Here is a 22,844-nt window from a genome sequence, read left to right on the forward strand (position 1 = left end):
CTAGAGGGAATCAAAGCAAGGTATCCTTGTCCTCACTCCAAAGGCTGGCACAGCCTGGCTGCAGGGCTCTGCTTTGGAGCAGCTAAAGCACCAGGGATTGCCATGAAGATGAGGCATTTTCAGAGAAGAGAGCAGATGTCTAGGACTGGCTGTTCAAATCACAAGTACATCTCTGGCAAACTGAGCTCATTTCTGGGTGTGTTTACAGCAAAAATGACTCAGGATGGTCAGAGCCCGCTTGATGCAGGCCAGGCTTTGTGGCCATGCCTGGCACCAGCAGGTTCTGCTCTCTGGGGCCCAGGCTGGGGCTGAGGGGATGTAGAGGAGCAGCAGGAGCTGAATGGGGATGGGAAACAACAGGTGAGCACTGAGCAAAGGTCTGGCTGGGGGGCACCTAAGGAGTGCTGGAGTGCTGGCTCTGCAGCTCCTGCAGCCCCACCTGCCTCCTCCCCACAGCAATTTTGGGGCACAGAATGCTGAGAGCAAGGAGGGCAGCTGGGGTTTGGGGCTGCCTGACCCTCTGCCCTTGTGGTTCGTTGGTCTGCACTGACAACAGGCTCTGCTTCCCACAGGAAGAAAACAAAAAAGCGCACGAGGGGAAATTCCTTGAGTTGTTCAGGACAGCACTCCAGCCCCGCAGTGGAGCTGCAGGGGCTGCTCAGAGCCCATCATTCCCACTGTGCCCTACAACTTTTCTGCGTGCTCACCCACAATGACTTTTTGTCTGCTGTATCATTTTATATTGCATTTAGAAATGCATTTTTACAAGGTGCCTTGCTGTGCATGACTAGCAGGGTTGGATCTGAAATGCTTCTTGAGTGATTTTGGAATTATAATTCTCCTTTTATATTCAGTGGCAAGAAAATTCAGTGAACAGAAAGGGTCAAACAGAGTTTAGGGTATGGTTTAAAGACTCATTTACCTTGCTGGCACTAGCTCATGATCAGACCATAAAGAGTGAAGGAAAACTCTCTTATCCCATTAGCATGTTCCTTATAATAAATTATGATATCAATTGTAGTTTTACACTTCAAAAATAAATGGAAATCCTTGGAATATGAAAAAAAAAAATCAAGATTTTAAAATTGCATTTATTGATTAGTAGCTAGGATGATTTATAATCTAAAATAGTGAAGGAGCATGCAAATACACTTCTAATTTTGCTGTGCCACCAGAGAGGAAAAATCATCTTTGTATTAGAGTATAACAGCAGTACATAAAGTACCAAAACAGAATAAATGACTTTGTTTTATAAGAACACTGGGTTTGTGATGGCTCTCAGTATTTTCAACTACTCAAAAGATTGTATTTCATGGTATGAAATGAAACAATTCAGTGCTGCACTTACCCTGAAGCAGAAGTCACTCCTTTGTTGTGCCCATTTTCCTATTTATTTGAATTGTTGAGGATATTTAACAGTCACTTTACTTTGTTTCAGATAATTAATGCTATGCAGGAGATTGGTGATCAAGCAAAAAAACCCCTCATTGAACACCTTTCCTGCTACCCATTAGAGATCTTTTCCCAGCATGCTAAGGAGTAAATGCCTCAGCTGAATGAAACACTGCCAGTTATCATTTACCAAATATCAACTGCAAAAAAACCCCTTCAGAACATAACATTGCATGATAAACATAACACTTTAAGGCTTAGTAGAAAATAAAAACATGATGCTAAACTTTATCCTGACACTGCAAAAGTCCTGTGAGCCCCAGCAGTGGTATCTGTGTTTGCTGCCAGCTGAAATTTCCAGTTCAGGGGTGCTGGAAGGGAACTGATAAAGGAGAGGGCCTGCAGACATGTGGAACACAGGGAGAGCTGATCTGGGAGTTAAACACTGCTCAGCTCCGTGCCAAGGAAAGATATGACATTCATTATGACCAAAGAGCAGGAAACCTGTGCAATTCCAAAGCAACAATTTGCATTTCCCTCTCCTGGACAGACTGCCTGAGGAGCAGTGCTCCTTATTACAGGAGATAAAGGAGCTGTGCTTGTGGCACATTAAAATAAGTGTTGGTACCTTGTGTTTTTGGGGAGAACAATGCAGACATGTGGGGGTTTATCTTTGCTGTTCCTTGTACATAACTAAAAATGTGTTTTAGAAACAGCTGGTCTGTCTTTAAAGAAAATCTGAAATCATTAAGCAAGTAGGAGAGAAAAGTGTTTGGAATATAAAACTATTAAAAAGGGAGGAAGTTCTTAACATCCATAAATAAAATCTGCTATAGATTTTAGAGACTGTTTTTCTACCCAGAAGCCTCTCAAGATGAAAGAATGCCTTAAGATATACTTAATTTCTGATGCATCATCATTTCCATTATTCAACTGCTGTGAAATTTCTATGGCTGAGGATGAAGGATGATGGGAATTTTAAATAACAATTGTACTGAACAGTTCTTTGGTCAATGAGTATCACAGGAACAAAATATCTGAATATCTGAGGAATCTGGGCATAGAAACTGGAATAGGATATTTTAACCTGCTTCTACTTCTAGACCATTAGTAACAACTAGATTTTACTTACACATTATCACTGCTGCTGTTGTGGCAGCCAGAGGCTGACTGAAATGCCTTGTGCCATGCTGGGACCTACAGAGCTTCTCTTCTACATCACATTATTTGGCTATATATAGTATATGTTATAGTATATATCTTTCTGTCATGAAATTTAGGGGTTTTTCCACAGTTTCTCTCTCTTGGTGTGACCTAAGTTTTGATAAATTCCTGCAATTTACACCCAAAATTTCAATTTTCTGTGAGCACAGAGTCTATGCTGTTTGTCTTAATGCAACACAGAAAAGTTTCCAGGTTATGGTTGCATTTAGCAGACTTTTGGTTTTTCTGAGGTAAAACATTGTGCAGAATTTATCTTTGAAAAAATTATTCATTTTGACCCCTTCGCACTTCTGAGAAAGCTTCCATTTCTGACTTGTCTATTAGCAGGCAGGTAGAAAGCAAGAAACTAACTTGATTTTTGTTTTCCTATAAAAATGTATAAGATCTATAGCTGCTTTTCTGGGATTTCAGAACCAGAGCTCCTGACAATCCTCCCACATCTGTTTCATCAGCTGATTAAAATGCAGATCTCTGAGGAGGTAACACATTTTGGGATGCTGGGCGTTCCTCTACCCAACTCATTATTAAGAGAACAACTTTATGCACCATCAGCAACTTGGCAGTGTAAACATGAAACAGTTCTGTAAATGGGACTTGGTGTTTTGCTTATGACAACTTCCATTTTCTGAGAGGCTTTATGGCTTTTATCACCCATTTGAGCATAAAAGTTCTCGTTATCTTATAAAACCTTTTAGCACAAGAAAGAATTCAGATAGGAGCCTTATGTAAAGTGATGAATATCTGGTTTCCTGATTGTGTTGTATGATTTTTGGTGGTTTGGATTTTTTTTTCAAGCCCACAAGCCACCTGACAAGTTCTAACTTATGCTTCCAAAAGTGAGATCCTTGTGCTGATAGGGACAGCGTGTGCTGTTGCACTTAATTTTATAACTCCTCTTTATTTGTGTTTCAAGTTGGAAAAGAGTCAAATTCCAAACATTCCAGTCAAATGTGTGTTTTGATTTTGTTTTTGATTTCACAATTAGAACAGTTGCAGTTTAAACCCACAACTGCTGGATTTTTTGAGGAAGGAATTTTTATTTTGACAGCTCCACTGTCTAGTCTCTGACTTGCTTTACTCTGCCAGCACAGCAACTGTTGTTCCCCCAAACTAGAATAAAAGAATTAATTGTACCCCAGTGAAGCTAACCCTCTACAATGCTGCTGGCAAAACCAGTCACTGCCTGGAGCCAGCAAAATGCACCCAGTTTTAGGAAGCACAGAAGTTTTAGGAAGCAAGTTTTTTTCCTTCTGTATCTCACCCTGATTAACACCTCAGGAAGAATTTTGGTGCACAGGGGGGTAACACACAGCTCAGCATTTTGGAGATTATTGCCACTGTCTCAAAGCACTTCCTAGTTTTAACCACTCCATCAGATTACTCTTTCCTCAGCCGCTGTAAATTCTCTCCTGGATCAGACAGCCACATGCAGTTGGGATGTAAATGATGTTTTAAAACACCCCATGCATATGGAGGGTTACTGGTTTATAATGAACAGGGTTATTTATACTTTGCACCTTCCTCCCAGGTAGGTCTTTACACTCACACCGGCTGTATAAAGCTCCAGAGCAAGAACAAAGTCCAGGGAGCAGTGAGAGATTAAAGAGTCTTGGCTTTCACTAATTGCCTCCTGTTTCCTCATTTACAGAGCTGAGCAAATGAGGGTTTCAGTCATCCCTGGGCATTGGCTGCAGCACTAGGAAGGGGATCCCAGTTGTGGGACTGCTGATGATTTACCCAGCTATGTGAGTCCACATGTGCACAATCCCAACACTCCACGTGCTGTTGCAATCCACATTAGCTGGTGCTTTTATCTTTGTATCACATTATTTGCTTTTTATTACACTTTTTTTCCATTTCACTAAGATGCCACCAGATTGTGTTTTCTATATTACCTCATGCACACACTGTAATACTTCAGCTTTCCTGCTCTGCTTTCTGCTGTCTGGTTCACACATAATTGTTCTTTTACTATTGTTACTCTATTTACTACTCTATTACTATTTTATCTGTAAGTTATTATATTTATCAAGAAAAGCTTTCACTTGCATAATTTGTCAGGTACACACAGGCTAAAAAGGCAGCTCACTACCAGAAGTCATTAAAGAATCCTCTCTCTGCCTGATGTGCTATTGCTGCATTGGTTCAGTTCTAAAGAATCTGTTTTAACCCTCAGTTTCTCTTGTCCTGAAGCAATGGAAAAACAAAAACCCTTCCTCCAAACTGCTCAGGCATCAGCACCTTCTGGAGTTTGTTGTGAAGCATCAGCTCCATTCTGCCTGAAGCACCCTTGGTGTTCAGAAATTCACATTTTCCATCTCAGTTTATCTTGAGATAAATTATTTTGTTATTAGCTAGGAGTTAAGCTGCTTCTCATGAGATGTCAGACCTGTGTTCTCCCCATGCTGGTGTTTGGAGCAGTGCTGAAAAGGTGAGCAGGTGTCCCCAGGCCTGTGCATGGCTGAAAGCAGCTGAAATTTGCAGCAAGGTCTGCCCCAGAATGGAGTAATTTCAGTCCCTGACCCTCACAAACCACAGAAACACCTCAGAATATTCATCAGCACCAATCTCCCTGCTCTGGGCTGCTCTTGGACCAGGGAACAAGTAGGATCTTCAGCCATAAACAGGTTCACGCTTTAAGACAAATTAAGAAAGGCTTAAAAACCTGCAGCTAAAGGAGGCTGTTTTAGGACTGTCCTGTTTGCATAAAATCTGAAAGGCAACATGAGATATTTGGGAATAACTGGAAGTGAGAATGGTCCTTACTTGAGACATGGCTGTAGATAATCAACTTGAGATGTGTTTGCTTCCTGTGCAAGGCAGGCACTGCTCTTCCATGCTTCCAGGCCATCTGAAAAACAGGATGTGTTATTTTAAGATACAAATATTGGAACTCTTTTTCTAAGTTAAACAAGAAGGATAAATACGAGGTGGCATGTTTCAGACACTGTGTCTGCCCTTGGGGATGGTCTGTGCCATACCTGCCTTTGTTCACTTATCAGCTCTTAAACTATTGGTAAAAATCTTGTAGTATAATAATAATAATAATAATAATAATAATAATAATAAACAACCATATAACTGTGTCAGAAAAGACGCTCCTCTGTTCCCTGCAGCCCAATTTCTCTGTCTCTAAGGAAGATTATCCACAAAGCATTTTACACCACAGAGCATGGGGCTAAAATAAACTCAGTGTGAAAGAGGCCTGTGCTTTACAGGCAGTGAGAGTGAAGAGAGACAACTGTGTTCCTCACAAGCTACTAATTCACAAACTGCTAATTCTGTGGTCAGTGCAATTTACACTATCACTCCCAGGACTCAATAATTACCTCATTAATTTAATTGCAAGTCAGCTGCCAACCCAAGTGATCAGTCAGAAAGACAAAGGAGAACCTTCTACCTGTGGCCAGAGTCGAAGGTGACCCCAGGAGCTTTTCCTAAATGATCCAGCACCCCTCATCCATGCACCCATCAGTGCTGCTCCACAGACATGGCTGGGCTGGGAGTATCCAGCCTGTAGCTTTAGGAACTGGGAAGAGTTCTGGAAAATCATCAACTATCAATAATAAGTTTTTCTAATGACAGGAGCAGAAGAAAGAATATTCTTCAAGCAGGAGGACAGGCTCAAACCAGTTCTGCAGGAAGCGTCACGCACCAAAGATCAAGAAGAATGCTAATGTGCAATCATTGAACAGAATAGGAGCCAAAACTTGATCTGAGGCTCGTAATGAATAATGCTATACAATCAGCTTCTCTACACCCACAGCCTCTCTAAATTTATAAGCCATACATGCCATTGGATGGAATTGAAATGCATTTCCCATCATCGAAGGGTACCATCCAATCTGCTCTAACACAGGACCATATTGGGACTGAGCAGACCATTCTGTTTGTTAGAAACCCACCAGAATGTGCTGGTATTTATATCTCATAAAAGCTGTTCAGTAAACACAGTACAAAGACCTCTGATTTCACCCAATGCACAAACACATGCGAAGAATTTCATTCTCAGATTGAAACATGAGAGAGCTCTCTGTCAAATGAGCTTAACCATCATTCCCCATCCCAGGGAATTAAACACCTTTCCACTTGGAAAAACTCTCCTGGCTTCACCAATTGGAATTTCTTAGTTGAAATGACAAACTCTGAATTTGCCTATGACAGTTATTTAAATGCAGTATTAGAGACAACAGTTTGGGTTTTTTTTTTTCTACCAACATCCTGATGTCTTCTTTGTCCTTTAACATTTCTGTGTGGACTTATATTTGTTGGTGTATTTTTATGGATGTGACAGCTCAAGCCTGTAAGAATGACTGTTATAATTTCATTTTTATTGTAAAGATTCTTTGTCAGTCTTGGGAAAAAGCAAAAGAGAAAGAACTACAAACACCACAACAATCTCTGCCATGCACAATTGCTAAATCTGCTTTTCCAAGCCACACAAACTGAACTGTAATAAACCAATAAACCAAGAGAGTAAAAGCAAGTCAGGGTCATAACTCCTGCCTTGACAAGGAAAGGAACCTCTGAGGCTGAAAAGGAACAAGGCACTTTTCATTTCTGTTCCTGATTAATTCACAGTGCAAGGTGGAAAGATCTTGAGGGATCAGCTGCTCCTAAATGCATGCTCAAGTTTGTCAGTCCCTTTCTGGCAACAGCAGAACCTCTGTAGGCAATCCACTCCCTGCCTTAACTGCTGTTATCAGTTTCCTTGAGATTATCTTTAAATTTCCCTTGCTGCCTCTCAAGACCATTATTTCTAGAGCTGCTTGTGGTGAGCAGAGGGGAAAATGCTATTTCCTTTCACAGGCTAAAGACTGTAAGATATCACATTTAATAATCTCAAAGACATTTCCACTGAAAAAACCTCAAAGCAAAAGAGACTCTCTGGAAATACCTGACAGAAGGAGAAATCTGCTCTCTTGGCAGGCTCTCCCTCTCTGGGCAAACCAAACACACACAGTTAGAATTACTCAGGGGTTGCAAAACTGCTCCAAAGAATCCCCAAATCTCTTCACTTAGCCTGGAAGGTGTTTGGGTTTGGCCAAGGAGTCACAAGGTGCCCTCAGGCCAGGCAGGGAGTTTGGGAGCTGATTGCAGGCAGGGTGATCTGGTTCCCTGGATCTTCCCTTCCTGGAGCACAGAGAATGTCAAACCAGGAACCAGCAGGAGCCTCAGCACATTAAAACAGAGAATTACCCAGCTTGAGTCTGAAAATGGGTAAGAGCAGGACATTTCAGTTCAGACTGAGCATCCAAAACCTTCACAGAATCCCAGGATGGTCCCGGGACCCTGAAGCCCATCCAGTGCCACCCCTGCATGGCAGGGACAATTCCACTGTCCCAGTGTGCTCCCAGCCCTGTCCCTGGCCTTGGGCACTTCCAGGATCCAGGGGCAGCCACAGCTTCTCTGCAAATTAATTGCCATAATTACTTTTATAATTATTTCAGGATTTTTTTGCAGGACGCAGAGTTGATTACCTCAAATCTGTGTGTGTAATAATCCTGCATTGTAACTCAAACCCACAGCATCATTGCAATGATGGCAGATTTTACTCTGTGTGGTATTTGTAGACAAACATTTAAATATAATGTTGAGAATCTTCAACTTTACCCCTAAATTTTCCCAGTAATTAATTACAATTTATGTCCTGTACCTTACTTTGCCCCCTGAGATTGATTTTGTGTTATAATTGCTGGAAGTTGCCTGGTTCTGGGATTCTTAAAATATGAACAAACATTTGAAAAGAAATCTTGACTTTGGAGTAGCTTTGTCATTCCTCATAGAGCCAAAGACTGAACAGAATACAAAGGGAAAGTGAGTGAGCAGGCAGAAATTACCAGAAAGGCATTTATAGGGGAAAGCATAGAACATTTACAAAATAAAATAACATTTCTCATAAGTGATATGGCTACTTTTAATAAAATATTTGAATGTAATTTTGCTTAATAACTCAAATGTTTATAGTCTGGTAACACTAGAACAACAGAATGGAGCAAGCTGTGCAGCTTTTCTTTCTAGACAAGCGCAGAGATGAATTTCAGAATCATCTGAGCCCAGTGCATTGGGAAAGATAAGTGACAAGGCAACTTCACAGTGGCTCAGACCCAGAAAATTTGGGTTTGTTACCTTCGTGTTGTTTTGAGTTGATGGCAACAATCTTCAGTCTTGTGCAAGGATTTAGAGAGAGAATGATGGGTAAAATTCAGGAATAAGGTGCTTTGTAGGGTGGAGTTAAACTTCAAAGGTGGTGAAATAAAGGCCACTCATCACTACACCTCACAGCTGTCCCTCTATTGTAATTAAATAGGACATTTATTGCCAAGTGTTATGACATTTAATCAGCTATATAAAAATAATAATAGTTATAAGAATGATAAGCATCATCACCAAAGTTATTATGAGAACAAGCTGAGATCCCATGCCCAGTATCTCTAAAAGTTCTGACAGACAATTCATTCCAGAGTGTCAGTACTGTCCAAAATACCTTCCTGGAATGTATCCTGATAAATTTCATTCTTTAATGAGAACTTTTGCAAGGAATCCCACGGTTCCTACTCACCAAATGAAACAACAGCTATCCTCTGCCATTGTATTGGACCTATTTATCCATATAAAGATGTGAAATAATTTTATTTTCTTTTTAGTCAGGGCACATTAATGAAAAATTGTCATTTTGCACAATATTATAGGGGGCAGGCCAAGTAGAGGGTTGGCAAATGATTGATCACAGGGCATGAATAATATTGCAGCTGCAGACCCCAAATAAGATTCTTGACTTTTATTCTCTGATTTTTACACCACTTTCCCACATATGGAACTGGATTGGATCTATCCATTCCTTTCTTCTGTAGCACAGGAATACATGAACTGTCCTTCAATAAATGGGTGTTTTAAACCCATTTATTTTATCCCCCAGGCCTTGGGAGAAAACGTGGAAAAAATGAAATATGATAGAAATGTCAAAAGATGTAAAACAAAAATCCCACAAAAAAAAAAAATATCAACCAAAAAAAACCCCACCAAAAACCCCAAAAAATTAGAAAAAGTGCACATTTTGAAATATTTAGGGTGAAAAATAAAGGATGAATCAATGGACCTGAGTCCCTTCCTACAGGTTTTGTACCTTTCCTTGTGCATTCCAGTTCTTACAGCTTAGGCAATTCTTTCAGTTGGTTATTTGCAGCAAATTTCTTCTGTTGTGAGGTTTTGCCTGTTTGGTTTTGAGTGAGCCACTTCCAAGAGGCACCAAAGCCACCGGTGAGGTTCTTGTTGCTGGTTGGGAAAACCTTCCTGGGCTGAGCTCCTGGAAAAGGACGGCGCCCGTTGTGTTCCAGAAGGATGGAAACAGGAGTGGAGAAGGAGAATGGGGAGGAATCATCACTTTTGAATGCAGGCACACAATGGCAGCCAGGGCCTGGATTCCTGAGCCTCCCTGGCAGGGAGAGAATTCCCTCTGGGACAAAGGGAGGAATGCAGTCACGAGGAGCACAGGTATCTCCCACTTGGTCCATGGAGCCACCCAAAAATGCTCCTGCATGTTCTGCAAACATTCCACCCATGTCCCCTCAGGAGCACTGCCTGGGAGCAAGGAGGTGCCTCCACACACACAAAAAAAAGATGTTTTTTTCAATTATTTTAAAGAACAGCCAATTAACCTCCCTGTATATCACATATTTGTGCCAAACAGTGACAGTAAGGAATTTTCTTGTGAACTTGGTCATACCATCAAGACTACTCATTTGGCAAAACAATTACATCCAGCTGCTTCCTAACACTCCCCAATTAACTGATTTTTTTCTTGTGTTCTCATGTTCATAGCAGCCAACTGGGAGTCCAACCAGCAGGAGCATTCTTATGGATGTTACGTGCCCATTCCCACACTTTGCACTGGTGCTATATTTGTTATTTAGAACAAGCCCAGATTGTTCCTGGAACTGTGCCTATAGAAACTCCTGCTGTAATGTGTTTATATGATCTATAATTACAGGCAAGCTGCAACCTGTCCACAGCCAGTGCATTATCAAACACATGAGCCAGTCCCTGGATTAACTATTCCATCTGATAAACTCCCTTTCTTCAGCAGCTAATGCCAGGGAAGCTAAAAGAACACAGGCTGCATTTTTGAGACGGCCAATATATAATATTTCAATATAGAACATTCCAAGCCAGTTAAAGGACATTCAAAACTACCAAATTTTCCCCAGAGCAAAAGAGGTGTCAAGGCACCAGGCTGCAGATTAGGCCAAGGTTAGTTCATGTCAGTATTTGCATTTGAAAATACTTGTCAAAAACCACAAAGAAGATGTAGGAACAATCATGGTCCTCAGCTGCCAACAGAGCTTCATGCAGCTGAGCCTGTGTACACAAATATAAACTGTAAAATCTGCTTATAATCCCAGCAAACAACAGATTGTTACAGGTTTTGATCTAAATACTGTGTCAGGATAAATAATTAGGACAGTCTTAGTACCTGTAAGGGGAAAAAAATCTTTGTAGAAATAACATTTTAGTTAAACAGAAGAGTGGAGCTGCAAGGTTTAATTATTTTAATTACTTTGATGTACTTCACATACAGACCTTAGTACCTTTCATACCCAATATTTTACATTCTTCTGACACCAAGCATCTAAACAAGTATATTCTCAATAAAAACTGTAAATACATGCCAGTAAATTTCTGCTCATTCATTCTGCATCAAGGCAACAAGTTATCAGGAAGAATTTTTAAATAATCTTAATACTTATAAATACTTTTAATCCCATCTACTAAATACCTCTTTCATATGTGATGTCTGAGACAGATCTATAAAACCTGGCTTCAATGCTATCTAATCTTTAGCTTAATGCCATTGTCTAACCTGTTGCTCTCTGTCCAGCCCCACAACTCAGACAGAAGGGGTCCTGCTGGTGTTTTTGGATCTTCATTCCCATTAACAGAGGGAGAAGATGACATGGAAACCATTGCATCCAAAGTGCACAGGGACAGGGACTTGTGGTGCTCTTTGCCATTTTATATTTTTTTCTACCTTTACAAATTTCGAGTGAAATCCAAGGCTAAAAGATGAATTTTGCAGTTATGAAATGGATGTGGCCAAAGGATCCCCAGCACAGCTGGTCTCACTGAAATGAGGTGCAGATGGCAGAAATCTTGCAGCAACAATCTTACAAAATTTGATAGGAAAATTGCACAATCTGCCTTATCAACTCACCAAGGGCATTCCTGCACATGTGGGGAAGCAACTTCTGCTCTCTCATATCTGACAATTCCCAATTTGTAACCCTAGCAGTTGTTTTTCACATATGAATGAAATATTATTGTGTTGGTTTAGTGTTGCTCTATACTTATAATCAAGAGCAAGAAATAATTCCACAGTATTTTGATTTGGAGTTCCCACTGTGTTTGTGTTTTCTATTGCACCATGATGTTATTAAAGATTATATAAGAATTTATCACCTGCTGGTACCTCTGACACAGAGGAAGGAGGAAATAAATAAAGAACTGAAGACCTTCCTGAGGTCACTGGGTTTGTCAGGGCATTACAGACACGTCTGACATTTAACCTCCCACAGGGAAATTCCCAAAGAATTGCACTTAAATACCTGAGTTCTGAGCTCTTACAGCTCCAGCTCTTCCTCCCCAGCTCCCTGCAGGTACACAAAGCTACACAATGTTTTAGTCAGGAAAGATAACTCCACTGCAGACCTCACTGTTTTTTATAAAATTAAGGTTTTCTGCAGCTGCCTGGTGTTTCTTGGAAGAAAGTTTGTCTTTTATATAATATTAATGACATATAAATCAATGTAGGAACTATAATGCATGTCATTTCCACTAGAGAATGTTACTTAATTACAAATACACCCAATTATGGCAGGAATTTCTGTTTACAAAAATGGTTTTAATACTGGGCTTCTCCTAAACATTATTAACATTTCAATATATTAATTATTATTAGACATTCCTACACCAAACCCCACTACCTGGGTCTGCCAGAACCATGATGTGAAGATTCTCAGCTGACAGGAAAATGTGTTTATTTGGGGTCAGGCTTTTTTTTCCCTGTTTCTGTTGTGAATTTTAGGTTATCCAAGGTGAACCATCTCCACCTCCTGCCTGCCCTGGTGCAGAATTCCAGGTCCTTGCAGAGAACAATCCCTTCTCACGTCAGGGGCTCCAGGCAAAGCTGCTCCAGCTCATCCCAGCAGCTTCAGCTGGGGAACTTTTGATGTCCCTTTTGCTGTGATGTGTAAATACCTAAATATAAATGTATGGATGTGTGAATATGGATTTATAGAGTGGATTAGGCAAATCATTTTCTGCAATATTCCTTTCTCCCCTTACAGCCTCCAGAGCAAGATCCTCTCACAGCTTTTTTCTGAGAGTTCCCAGACTGGGGAAGCACAGAGTGGTCTCAGACACAGGGCAGGAAATACAGAGTTAATGCCCTGGAATTAATGGAGTTACTCCCCTCAGAAAAAGAGAAATTAAGAATTTTTCCCTTCTCCTTTACAGAGACAACTGAATTTCATAGATCCAGTGAAGACAGGGAAGAGTTTCTGATTGGATTTTATACCAGGATCACAAATGCTGTGTCCTCCTGCTCCACCCAGAGTCATCAACACTAAACCAGAGCTGATAAAATGCTACAAAAACCAGAACCAAAGACAAATCCCACCAAAGACAAATCCCACCAAAGACCAATCCCACCTCCCACATTCCAGCAGCTCAGCAGTGCCAGAGCTGTCCTGACTCCTTGCAATAATTGTGCTGGGAGGGCTCTCAGGCACAGAGTGCTGCCCCTTTGTGTGGAGGCACATTTAGATAGAGACAAGGTCATTGAAGATAATTCTGCTTATGAACACGGCTGCTCCTTTGAGTCAACCAATTTTTTAATTATGCGTTCCTCTTCAGGTGGAATTTTGGATGCTATTTTCTTTGATATCTTTATGACTCATGCTTCAGTTGAGCAAAGCAAGCTTCAATTTGCTAATGCAAGTGTGTACAAATTTGAAACTGGTTGGGTTGGGTGTGTCTGCCTATAGAAACACACATTTTCTTACAGTTTTCAATGAACGTTACTGGTGCAAAATTATCTGGCTACATCTTAGCTGAATTTAAGTAATTCATAGTTTGAATACCATTCTTCCAGTGTTAATTCAGCTGGGTAATTGCTGAGGTTCAGAAGAGGAAGGCTGCATTAATTGTGAAAAACCTGTGAATGAGAAGTTGTCTATCTTGATCAGCTCCAGGGTTGTACAACCAGCTGGCACCACCCCACACCTGCTGAGCATGGGGCCAGCTCCCCTCCCACAGCCTGCAAAGCAGGGCACAAATGAAATGGTTTTCATTGAGAAAATGAACAAATCATTGTTCTTGCTTTCCTTCAGGCTGTTGTTTGCAGAGCCTGGAGGGAGCTTTAAAGCTGCTCCCTCCTCATCCTCCTGCAGGGCCAGGGGACAGAGCCCAGAGATGTCCCATCACATCCTTGCTGCTGTGCTGGGACATTTCCAGCATCCCAGAATCCAGTCAGGGATTCCAGCCCTGCCATGGGGATGTCCTGGCTCCATCCACACAATCCCTGCTGCCCTTGGCTCTGCTCTCCCCCCTGTGCCCCTTTGGAGATGCTCCCACCCTGCCAGGGGTGGCCAGGAACTGCTCTGGGTCTGCTCCCAGCCAAACAAGGCAGCACAAACCCCAAAAGAAGGGAAGGGAAATATTGGTTTGATGCTGTGTCCTCCCACCCTCCCCTTCCAGCTGGGAGCACCTCTACCAGCTCATGCTGCTGCGGTCAGCAGGAATAAAAAAAATTATAGCATTATAAAAAACAAATTCAAGGCTTCTTGAGGAATCTTACCAGCATGCTGGGACTTTTGGGGAAAACTGCAAAAATCCAGTTTGCATTTAAATGTAGGTAACTCTCCCCAGTGCATCCCCTGGTAGTGCAGAATTCCTGATTTATCACACACCTGCAGTGGGTTTTAGGAGGAAAACAAGGCTTACAAATGAATGTTTCAATGCACTAATTCACTGCTTTGCAATACAGTTTGTTTGTTATTTGCAAATGTACAAATATGCGAAAATTAATTGTACCATTTGCTTTCTCAAAATAAATATGTTTTTTCATCTACCAATCCAAATGTTTCCAAAGAACTGAGTGATTAATATCATCTCTAAAACTGTGATTATGTCAATAAACATAAAGCAAGATATTGGACTAAGCATGACTCCAACTGTGAGTGATTTATAGTGATAAAAATACACAGATGCCATCTGTACCAACAGAAGAACACTCGTCAAAAATTTGTCTTATGGTAACACTTCTCTCTCATTTCTACTGAAACCAGCACTATTTCTTTTCCAATGGCACTGACAGTAAAATATGGCCACTTTTCAAGTGAGTAACCCACCAGCAGGAGAAATACACTGAGAACTATGAATTAAACTTCTTCTTTGACTCACTCAAGGCCTCAAGGATGGATCACTGAATGCTCACCAAGCATCAAACCCAGTTTGCCAGCGCAGCTCTGCTAACTCAGAAGCTGCTTCCACACTAAGAGGATTTTTTGGGGGTAACACCCACTTACCTTTTGCAGAGAAAATTTTTAAAAATCCAGAAAAAAACCCCAAAAACCAACAAAACAAAACAAAACAAAACAAACAAATTAAAAAAACAAAACAAAAAAGCAAATAAACCCCAAACCCAAATAAAAAAACACAAGAAAAAAACCCCAAAAAACCAAAAAAACAACAAAAAAACACAACCACCAAACAAAAAACAAAGAACCAAAAAAAATACCTCAACCAAAATGGCCCAAGCTTTAGGCTGAGCAGCCAGCCCAGTCATTATTCTGTGTCTGAGGCTTGCCAGCATCTCTGCCAGTTCAGCATTTAGCAAGAGGGCCATGGGGTATGCACTGGGGAAAGCAGGACAGGCACTGAGCACTGTGATAAATATCTGTCAACTTCAAATGCTGACAGAGACATCAAAAGAAAAGGAGAATTTGAATAAAATCTGCACACAGAGAGCTTCCAGTAGCGGCAGTTGCAGAAACAAAGGCACGATACCCAAAGCATTATTAATTTCTGACCCAAAGCATTGTTAATTTCTAACCATGCACCAGATCCTGAGAGTTTGAGTGGTGAGGGGTTATGCCATTATTTTCATTTATTGCCAGGTGTATTAAAGCCATGGAAAGGGCAGGGGAGGGTCTGGCTGGGTCTCCCTGAGCTCAGGCTCACGTTCCCAGCCCTGCCCTGGCTCTGGATGTCCAGGAAAGGGAGATTACCAACACCCACAGCCCTTCAGAAACAGTTTTCACCAGCAGTGGCCTAAAGTGTGTCTGCTTCGGGCTCTAAAATATGGCAAGAATGTAAATTAAAGTGCAAAGTAAAGCTGTATTTATTTCTGATTTCTGTTCTGTCACTGTGCTTCCACCCCCACTTCTGTCAGTGCTCCGACCCCACAAAATTTCCTTTGTATCAGAAATCTGACAGATTTAGCTCCTGAACACTTCAAGCTACTTTGCTTGCTGAAATTTAGGAAAACAGAGCAGCTGTCATTCAAGCACACTGTGCAAGTAGCAAGCCTGTTCAGTTTCTAATGTTTACTCCCTAAAAATCAACACTTCAATGACACGTTCTGCTGACATCATAAAGCCACACTGAGATCTGACAGACGTGGGGACAAACCTGTGCCAGGCCCTTCCAGAGCTCTCACACAGCTGATGTTGGGGATTTTAGTAATCACTTTTTTCTTTGCTGTTTTGAACTGGGCAGGGTTTTTTGGTGCCGTGCTCACTCTTGGTCAGGTTGTGAATTTGGAGTGAGGACTTGAGGATAATTCCACCTGGAGCAATTCACTGCACAGGCCACAGGAATGGAGAAGGAGCAGCTGGCCACAAGCTGCTCATTTCATGCAGATTTTATGGTTCTGGTGTCCTTCAGGACCACTCCAGGGTGCTACACACAAATTCCAGATGGTTTTCTCCTTAAGAAGCAGTGAGATCAAGAAGCCTCCCCTGGGCAGGGAGCATTTGTTCATGAGCTCACTCCTCCATGATTTCACATCACGGTCCTCACTAAATCTAAAATGAAGAGCTCTGAAAGTCACACATAATCCCATTTATCAGGGACTAGGGAAAGGCACAGTTAAATCTCAGTTCTTGATAACTTTTCCTCTAAGAAACCAACCAATTTTTAGATTCCATAGAACTATCAGAGAAATGAACAATAAATTCACTGATTACACTCCAGACAACCCCCAGCAGTTCAGTTTCCATCATTTCCATCCTTGCTACTCCTTCTAGGGGGTGGATTTTTAATGCCAACTTTGATGCTGCTCTGCTCATTAGCAGATTTTCCATACCAGCCAAATGCCACTTATGTGCCAGCAAGACATGCAGAAGTAGGTGATCTGAAATTATTTTCCCTAATGACATTTTCTTTCTGGATGCAAATAAAATTGTGTCTGAACGTGGATCTGTATAATGGAATTACATGGCCTGACACAAACAGACACAGTAACTACAATCCTAAATTAAATAACTGAACATGAAAATTCCATGAAAATATACTTCTGCTATTTCATATCTCTTGTTCACCTGTCAGCAACCAGCATCATGGGTGGCTTTCTGCTGGTATTTAAGATGAAATAGTGCAATGTTCATTCCACAGCAGTAAACATCCACTCTTGGCATGACTGACTCTGGATTTTTACTGAAGTGAATGGAAATGTGGCCAGGGGAGGGCAGGGAGGAACAGGAGCTGGGTATGGGTGTGGAGATAAAATGTAAAATATAAAATATAAAACATAAAATATATAAAATATAAAAATAAAAAATATAAAATATAAAATATAAAATATAAAAGATGTAAAATCAAGGGTCCTGGTGGGTGGGAAGTGGCACAGAGGGCAGGGACTGAGCCCTGACACAAGGAAGGTCCAAAAGGGAAAAGCACATGCAGAAAAATGCAGGGAGACTGGAGAGAAGAGAGTGTGAGCAGGTGGAGGGAAAGGATGTGCTGGGTTGCTGGGACAGCAAATAAAAAAGGAAGCAGAACAGGAGAGTAATAAAGAGGATAAGAAACTGCAGCTCAGTACATCCTGATTTGTAGGAGTACACAGAAACCAGCCCCAAGAAGCTGCAAGGATGTCAGAATTTGGAATTATGTTTTAAAAGTTAACCTGACCTTCCAAAGTAAATTTTAAAATAATCACAAGCATCACATTTCTCAAGATAAGCAAAATCCATAAAACATGCTAAAATTACTTTCATTAAAATATATGTCTTGAATTCAGTCTTGGTGGGATTATTTGAATTTACAGAAGCAGAATTTCTGCCCTTGAATGTATATAAAACCTCCAAATGTCTGAGCAGACGCGTTCAAATTGAGTCCTGCAGCAAATGCTGAGTGTCCTGGACATTTACAGCGCTCTGGTTTTCAGACACAAAACGTGCAGGGCTCTGCAGGAGTCAGAAATTCACCAAATCCCGAGCAAATCCCGATTTCCAGGGGGGATGTCAGAATGGCCGCTGTGGAAACTGAGATAAGAGCTCTCTCTGCTGGTGCTCGCCTGGAAAATCCTCCCGGAGCAGGAATAAACCCGGGATAGGCCAGGGCAGCCCCGCTCCGAGCTGCCCCCTGGGTCAGCCGCAGTTCCCCAGCGCTGCTGATGCCCAGGGGCTGCAAAAAACCAGAATTTGGCCAAATGCAGGAATTAAATGCTCTCAGCTGCACCAGGGTGAGCAGCCTGGGTTTTCCTGGCGTAGGCACTCCCCAAAGAACTTTAAAATGAAGCAAAAAGAAATGGGATTTGCTCTGTACCTTGCAGGGAGGGAGATGATTCATTTGGAGAAACTCCAGCAGAGATGGAGGCGGCTCTGTCGGGATTTTCGGCTCCAAATAAGCAAAACTCCACCTCTGGGTGGCTGGGAGGGTTCCTGCTCTGTGTCATTTTAAAAAAGTGAATAACAGATGGTCAGCACATAAACTTTATCTGGGTGCTGCAAGAATGCTTTGCAGAGTGAGAACATTTTAAATCTAGCTGTGGTCCCAGAGGAGCCAAAATCTCAATCCCACCCCACCTGAGGCTTTGGTTCTTTGCTTTAAGTGCAGGGAACAGAGAGATGCTCACCATCCTTAAGGAAGCAAAGGGACCCTGACATGGGAATTTCCAGTGGTTTGGGGTTCATTTGTGGGCAGAGAGCACAATGAGGAGCCAGGGCAGGAGGGTTTGGCATTTCCCCATCCCTGGAGTGAACCAGGCCAGGCTGGACAGGGCCTGGAGGGACAGGGAAAGGTCTGGTCAGAGCTCACCTCTGGAGGAAGGAGAACAGAAGAAATCAGGGGAAAGCAGATAAAGAGGGCTCACTTCTCGAGCTTTTGGTTTCCTTGTTATAAACAAGAATAAAACCCCATGATTTCAGTAAATGTGGTTATAAACCAAATAAACTCCTAACAAAGTGAGTTCAAGCACATCACCAGATGTTGGATCATTACACCAAATGAAATTATGCCTTCACTGATTCCACATTTTTTTCTATAGGGTTTTCATGTTTATATGAACTAAATATATTGCTTAATACATTTTCTTTTAATATAAAAAACCATGGCAATATTTTAACAATGTGCCCACGCAAGGATTCCTACTATAGTATTATTTTTCTTTATCTGTAGCAGATAAGAAATAAAACTGCGCAATTTTGTGGCCCTATTTCTACACAAATGATAGAGTATTTATAGGACTTATTAAGGCTATAATTATCAAAAACCAAAAACAAAGTTAAATTTTCAACTGTCATTAATTTCTGGTTTGTGAGCTCACATTGCCTACAGGTAAGAGACAGAGAAATGTTTAGTTTTTAAAATCTATAAAGAGAACTGGAAGTTATTTCTAAATTCTAACATTATACAAAATTTGAATTTCTACAAATGTTTTTAATGTCATATTACAATAAAAATCAAGACGCACATTGTGAACAAGACTTTCAGACCAATTAGGCATAACAATTACATGTGCAGGAGGCATGCACAATTGTGCAGATAATTTGTGCATGAAATTACTTTGATTGCACATCCTAATTGGATAAATGTGTGTGCAAATGCCAGCAGCCATTGGTGCTGCAATTATCCAATGCACATCCACAGTCATGGCAACTGCCTGCAGAAATGAGATGCAGCCTTGCACCCCTGACTGGGCTTGGGATTCCAGCTGAAATCCTTTTTGTCTTCCCCTACCAGAGAAATATCATCCTGGATATGATATTTCTGGAGATTTCTGCTTTCAGAGCAGGGTGAAATCCCTGCCCCGATGCTCAGACCTGAGGCGCAGCCACCTTCCAGAACATTCCCTCAGTTCTCCCTCCCACATAAAGTTTTACTGTCACCCTGTTCTTCTAAGCCTTCTGAGGTTTACATTTTTGTAATGGAATCTCTCATTAACTTTTCCTGTAAATAATGATTGTTTTCCATTCCTTTCTGGAAAAAGAGAGAATTAATAGACTATTAGTTTGACCAGTGTAGCTAGAGAGGTGCAATTTCATCCACCAAACCATAGTCACTTTTAAAAGTCTGTAAATATTAGAGTTCAGAAATAAACTGCTCCCTTTTTACCTTGGACATTTCAGTGTGTGTCGCTCATTTCGTGTCCTGTTGGGACATTTTACCCCAACAGCTTTTGCCTTGAGAGCTCCTCATTCCATGGGCTGTGCAGTGATAAATCTGATCCCCAGGAAGACTCCTAAATCTCATTTGGGATTTTGGGCCTCCTGGGGGAGTTTTGTTTGCCCCCAAAATGGGGCATCAGCCCTGTTTGTGAGGTTTCCAAGGATGCACCAGCTGTGCCAAGAGCAGCATTACAGAAATCCCATCAAACCAAGGACCAGGCCATGAATTAAACCCCAAAATGCTGGAAGGAGGTGGGAGAGGAGAGATTTGGGGGTTGATGGCTTTTATATCATAACAAAGATGGAGGGCTGGCAGTTGTGGAACTTGTTGATATGCATGGAACTCCAGGAGCTCCTGCTCTTTCACTGCAGCGCATCTGTCACAGCTGTTCTCCTGCAGGACATAGAAAAATGATTCAGCAGAAATTGAAGTTCCTCATTTCTATGCTGCAAGGGCTCGTGTTCATTTCCAGGGCACTTGAGAGCCTCAGAGAGATTGTTATTGTGAGCATGCAGCATCCCTGGCCCCAGCTGCCCTGCTGGGGCCACTCCATCAAGGAAATCACAGCTCTGCTGCTGCTGTAAGTGATGCCCTGCTGTCCCCGAGCCTATTACACCGGCCCTGGGAAATGTGTCCCTTGTCACCTGGGGAATTTGGAATTTTCAGCAGCTCGCTGCCATCAGGTGCAACACAGCTCCCCTTCTTTCTGCAGATGGCAGTGTTCCCTGCTGACAGGGAGCAGGAGGAATCTGCAATGGGCTCTGACATCTCTGCTGGGAGAAAAAGCCTTTTAAAGTGTTCCAAATTCTTATAGCTTTACTCCAAAACCTGTGCATTACAGCTACTATCCACTTCTGGCAGCAGCAGGAAAGAAAAATTAACTTCTGCAACACAGGTTACAAAAAACTTGTGGGTTTTTTTGTTTGCTTTGTTTGGGTTTTTTTTTTTTCTTAGTTTTAATAATTTTTAAACAGTCCTCCAATGGAAAGAATGCAAAAAAAATAGATGCAGTGAAGATGTCACAGAATTTGTGATTATCTACAACTAGAGCTGCAGTAGTTGGTATTTTTTTGTTGTTATTGATTTTGGTGGTTTTTGGTTTTGATTTTTCAGTTTTGAACTTTAAAAGGGCTTGTTCAGAAAGGCCAAACTAAGCACCCGTGGCTCCAGCATTATTTTGTCTGTCAAAAAGATCAAGAGAATTTGAAAAGGAAATTGGCATACCCGACACTGGCCAATTGCAGCCTCTATTCCCCCATTGTTTCATATTCAGAGAACTTTGTATTTCTCTCTAAGTTTCAGCCTTGGGCCATAAGTTTTTATGTATCCACTTCAGGTCTGACAACATTTCAGCATTTGAATTTTTTTCCCTCTGGAAACACAAATTAAATAGTATAAAATGACAAAGTAGTCCTCAGAGCCAAAAGTCATTGTCAGCAGTAGATAAAAAACTGCTAAAACTCTTAATCCAATCAATGATCTAAATGCATATTTCTCTTACATTCCAGTTCCAGCAGAGCTTGCTCTTTTTGGTGGGCTCAGGGAAGGACAGGGCTGTGTTTCAGTTTAGCTTCACTTCAGTGGCTCCTGGTTCTCATTTAACATCAAATCTCTCTCCGTGCTGCTCAGTTTCTTGCCCTCTTTTATGTCCATCAGCTCTTCCCAGTCTAAGTAAAACCAGTTTATAGGTTGTTGGGAAAGAGATTAAATCACCTCAGCAAACAGTTTGGGCATTTTCCCTTCACTCCTCCAGCTTCTCCCAGGACCCCTCTGGGGGCTCTGTTCCTTTCATTACTTGGTAGTAATTTAACCAATTAAAACAGGTCTCTAATCACAGCACTAATATCCAAAAATCACCACACATTTTGAAATTTAAGAGCAAAATATCCCTTTAAATGAACTACTCTGATTCTATATTGTAGTCATAGGATTTCAGTTTAACTGCAGCAGTTACTGCCTTGTCTGGACTCACTATAGGGCAAAATTCAAATTTTGAGGATTTTTGAGGAAGAAAAGCCATCACTTTCCCTGGTTGCTTTCTTCACAGTTTTCAATGCTGACATTGCTGGAGGTTCTGCTCCTTGCTGGGCTTGCATTAAAGGGGCTTTAGCAAATGAAGTTATTTGTGGGCAAACAGTTTATGCTATTAAGTTCTTTTTTAGATGCACAGGGGTTTCATTAGCCTGACTTACACTTGAAGCTCTTCCCTACATCCTCTAAGTTCTCCAGCACTGTTTACAATTTGAACACCAGAATTAATGAGAAAACACTGTGCAGTCAGAAATTAAACCTCCCTGGCCTCAGCAGGGCACACCCCAATCTTTATATTATTATTATTAAATTTATCCCACATTGCACAGCATTTGCTGGGAGGTTCTGTTGGGCCGTTTAGTGATTTTCCAGGTCCCTCCCTGCCTGGACAGTGTCCATGCAGTGGTGGGAGCTCCTTCCCTGGGCTGCAGCAGCATTAGCACATAGCTCATTATGATGGCTCAGCTCCCATTTCCAGCTGCATTACTGAGCATAATGGCCCTGGCCCTGTCAATGCTGATTGAGCCATA

Source organism: Melozone crissalis, unplaced genomic scaffold (genome assembly GCF_028551555.1).
Source record: "Melozone crissalis strain CALT ecotype California unplaced genomic scaffold, PUWL_Pcris_2 ptg000068l_1, whole genome shotgun sequence".
In the NCBI taxonomy this organism is placed as follows: domain Eukaryota; kingdom Metazoa; phylum Chordata; class Aves; order Passeriformes; family Passerellidae; genus Melozone; species Melozone crissalis.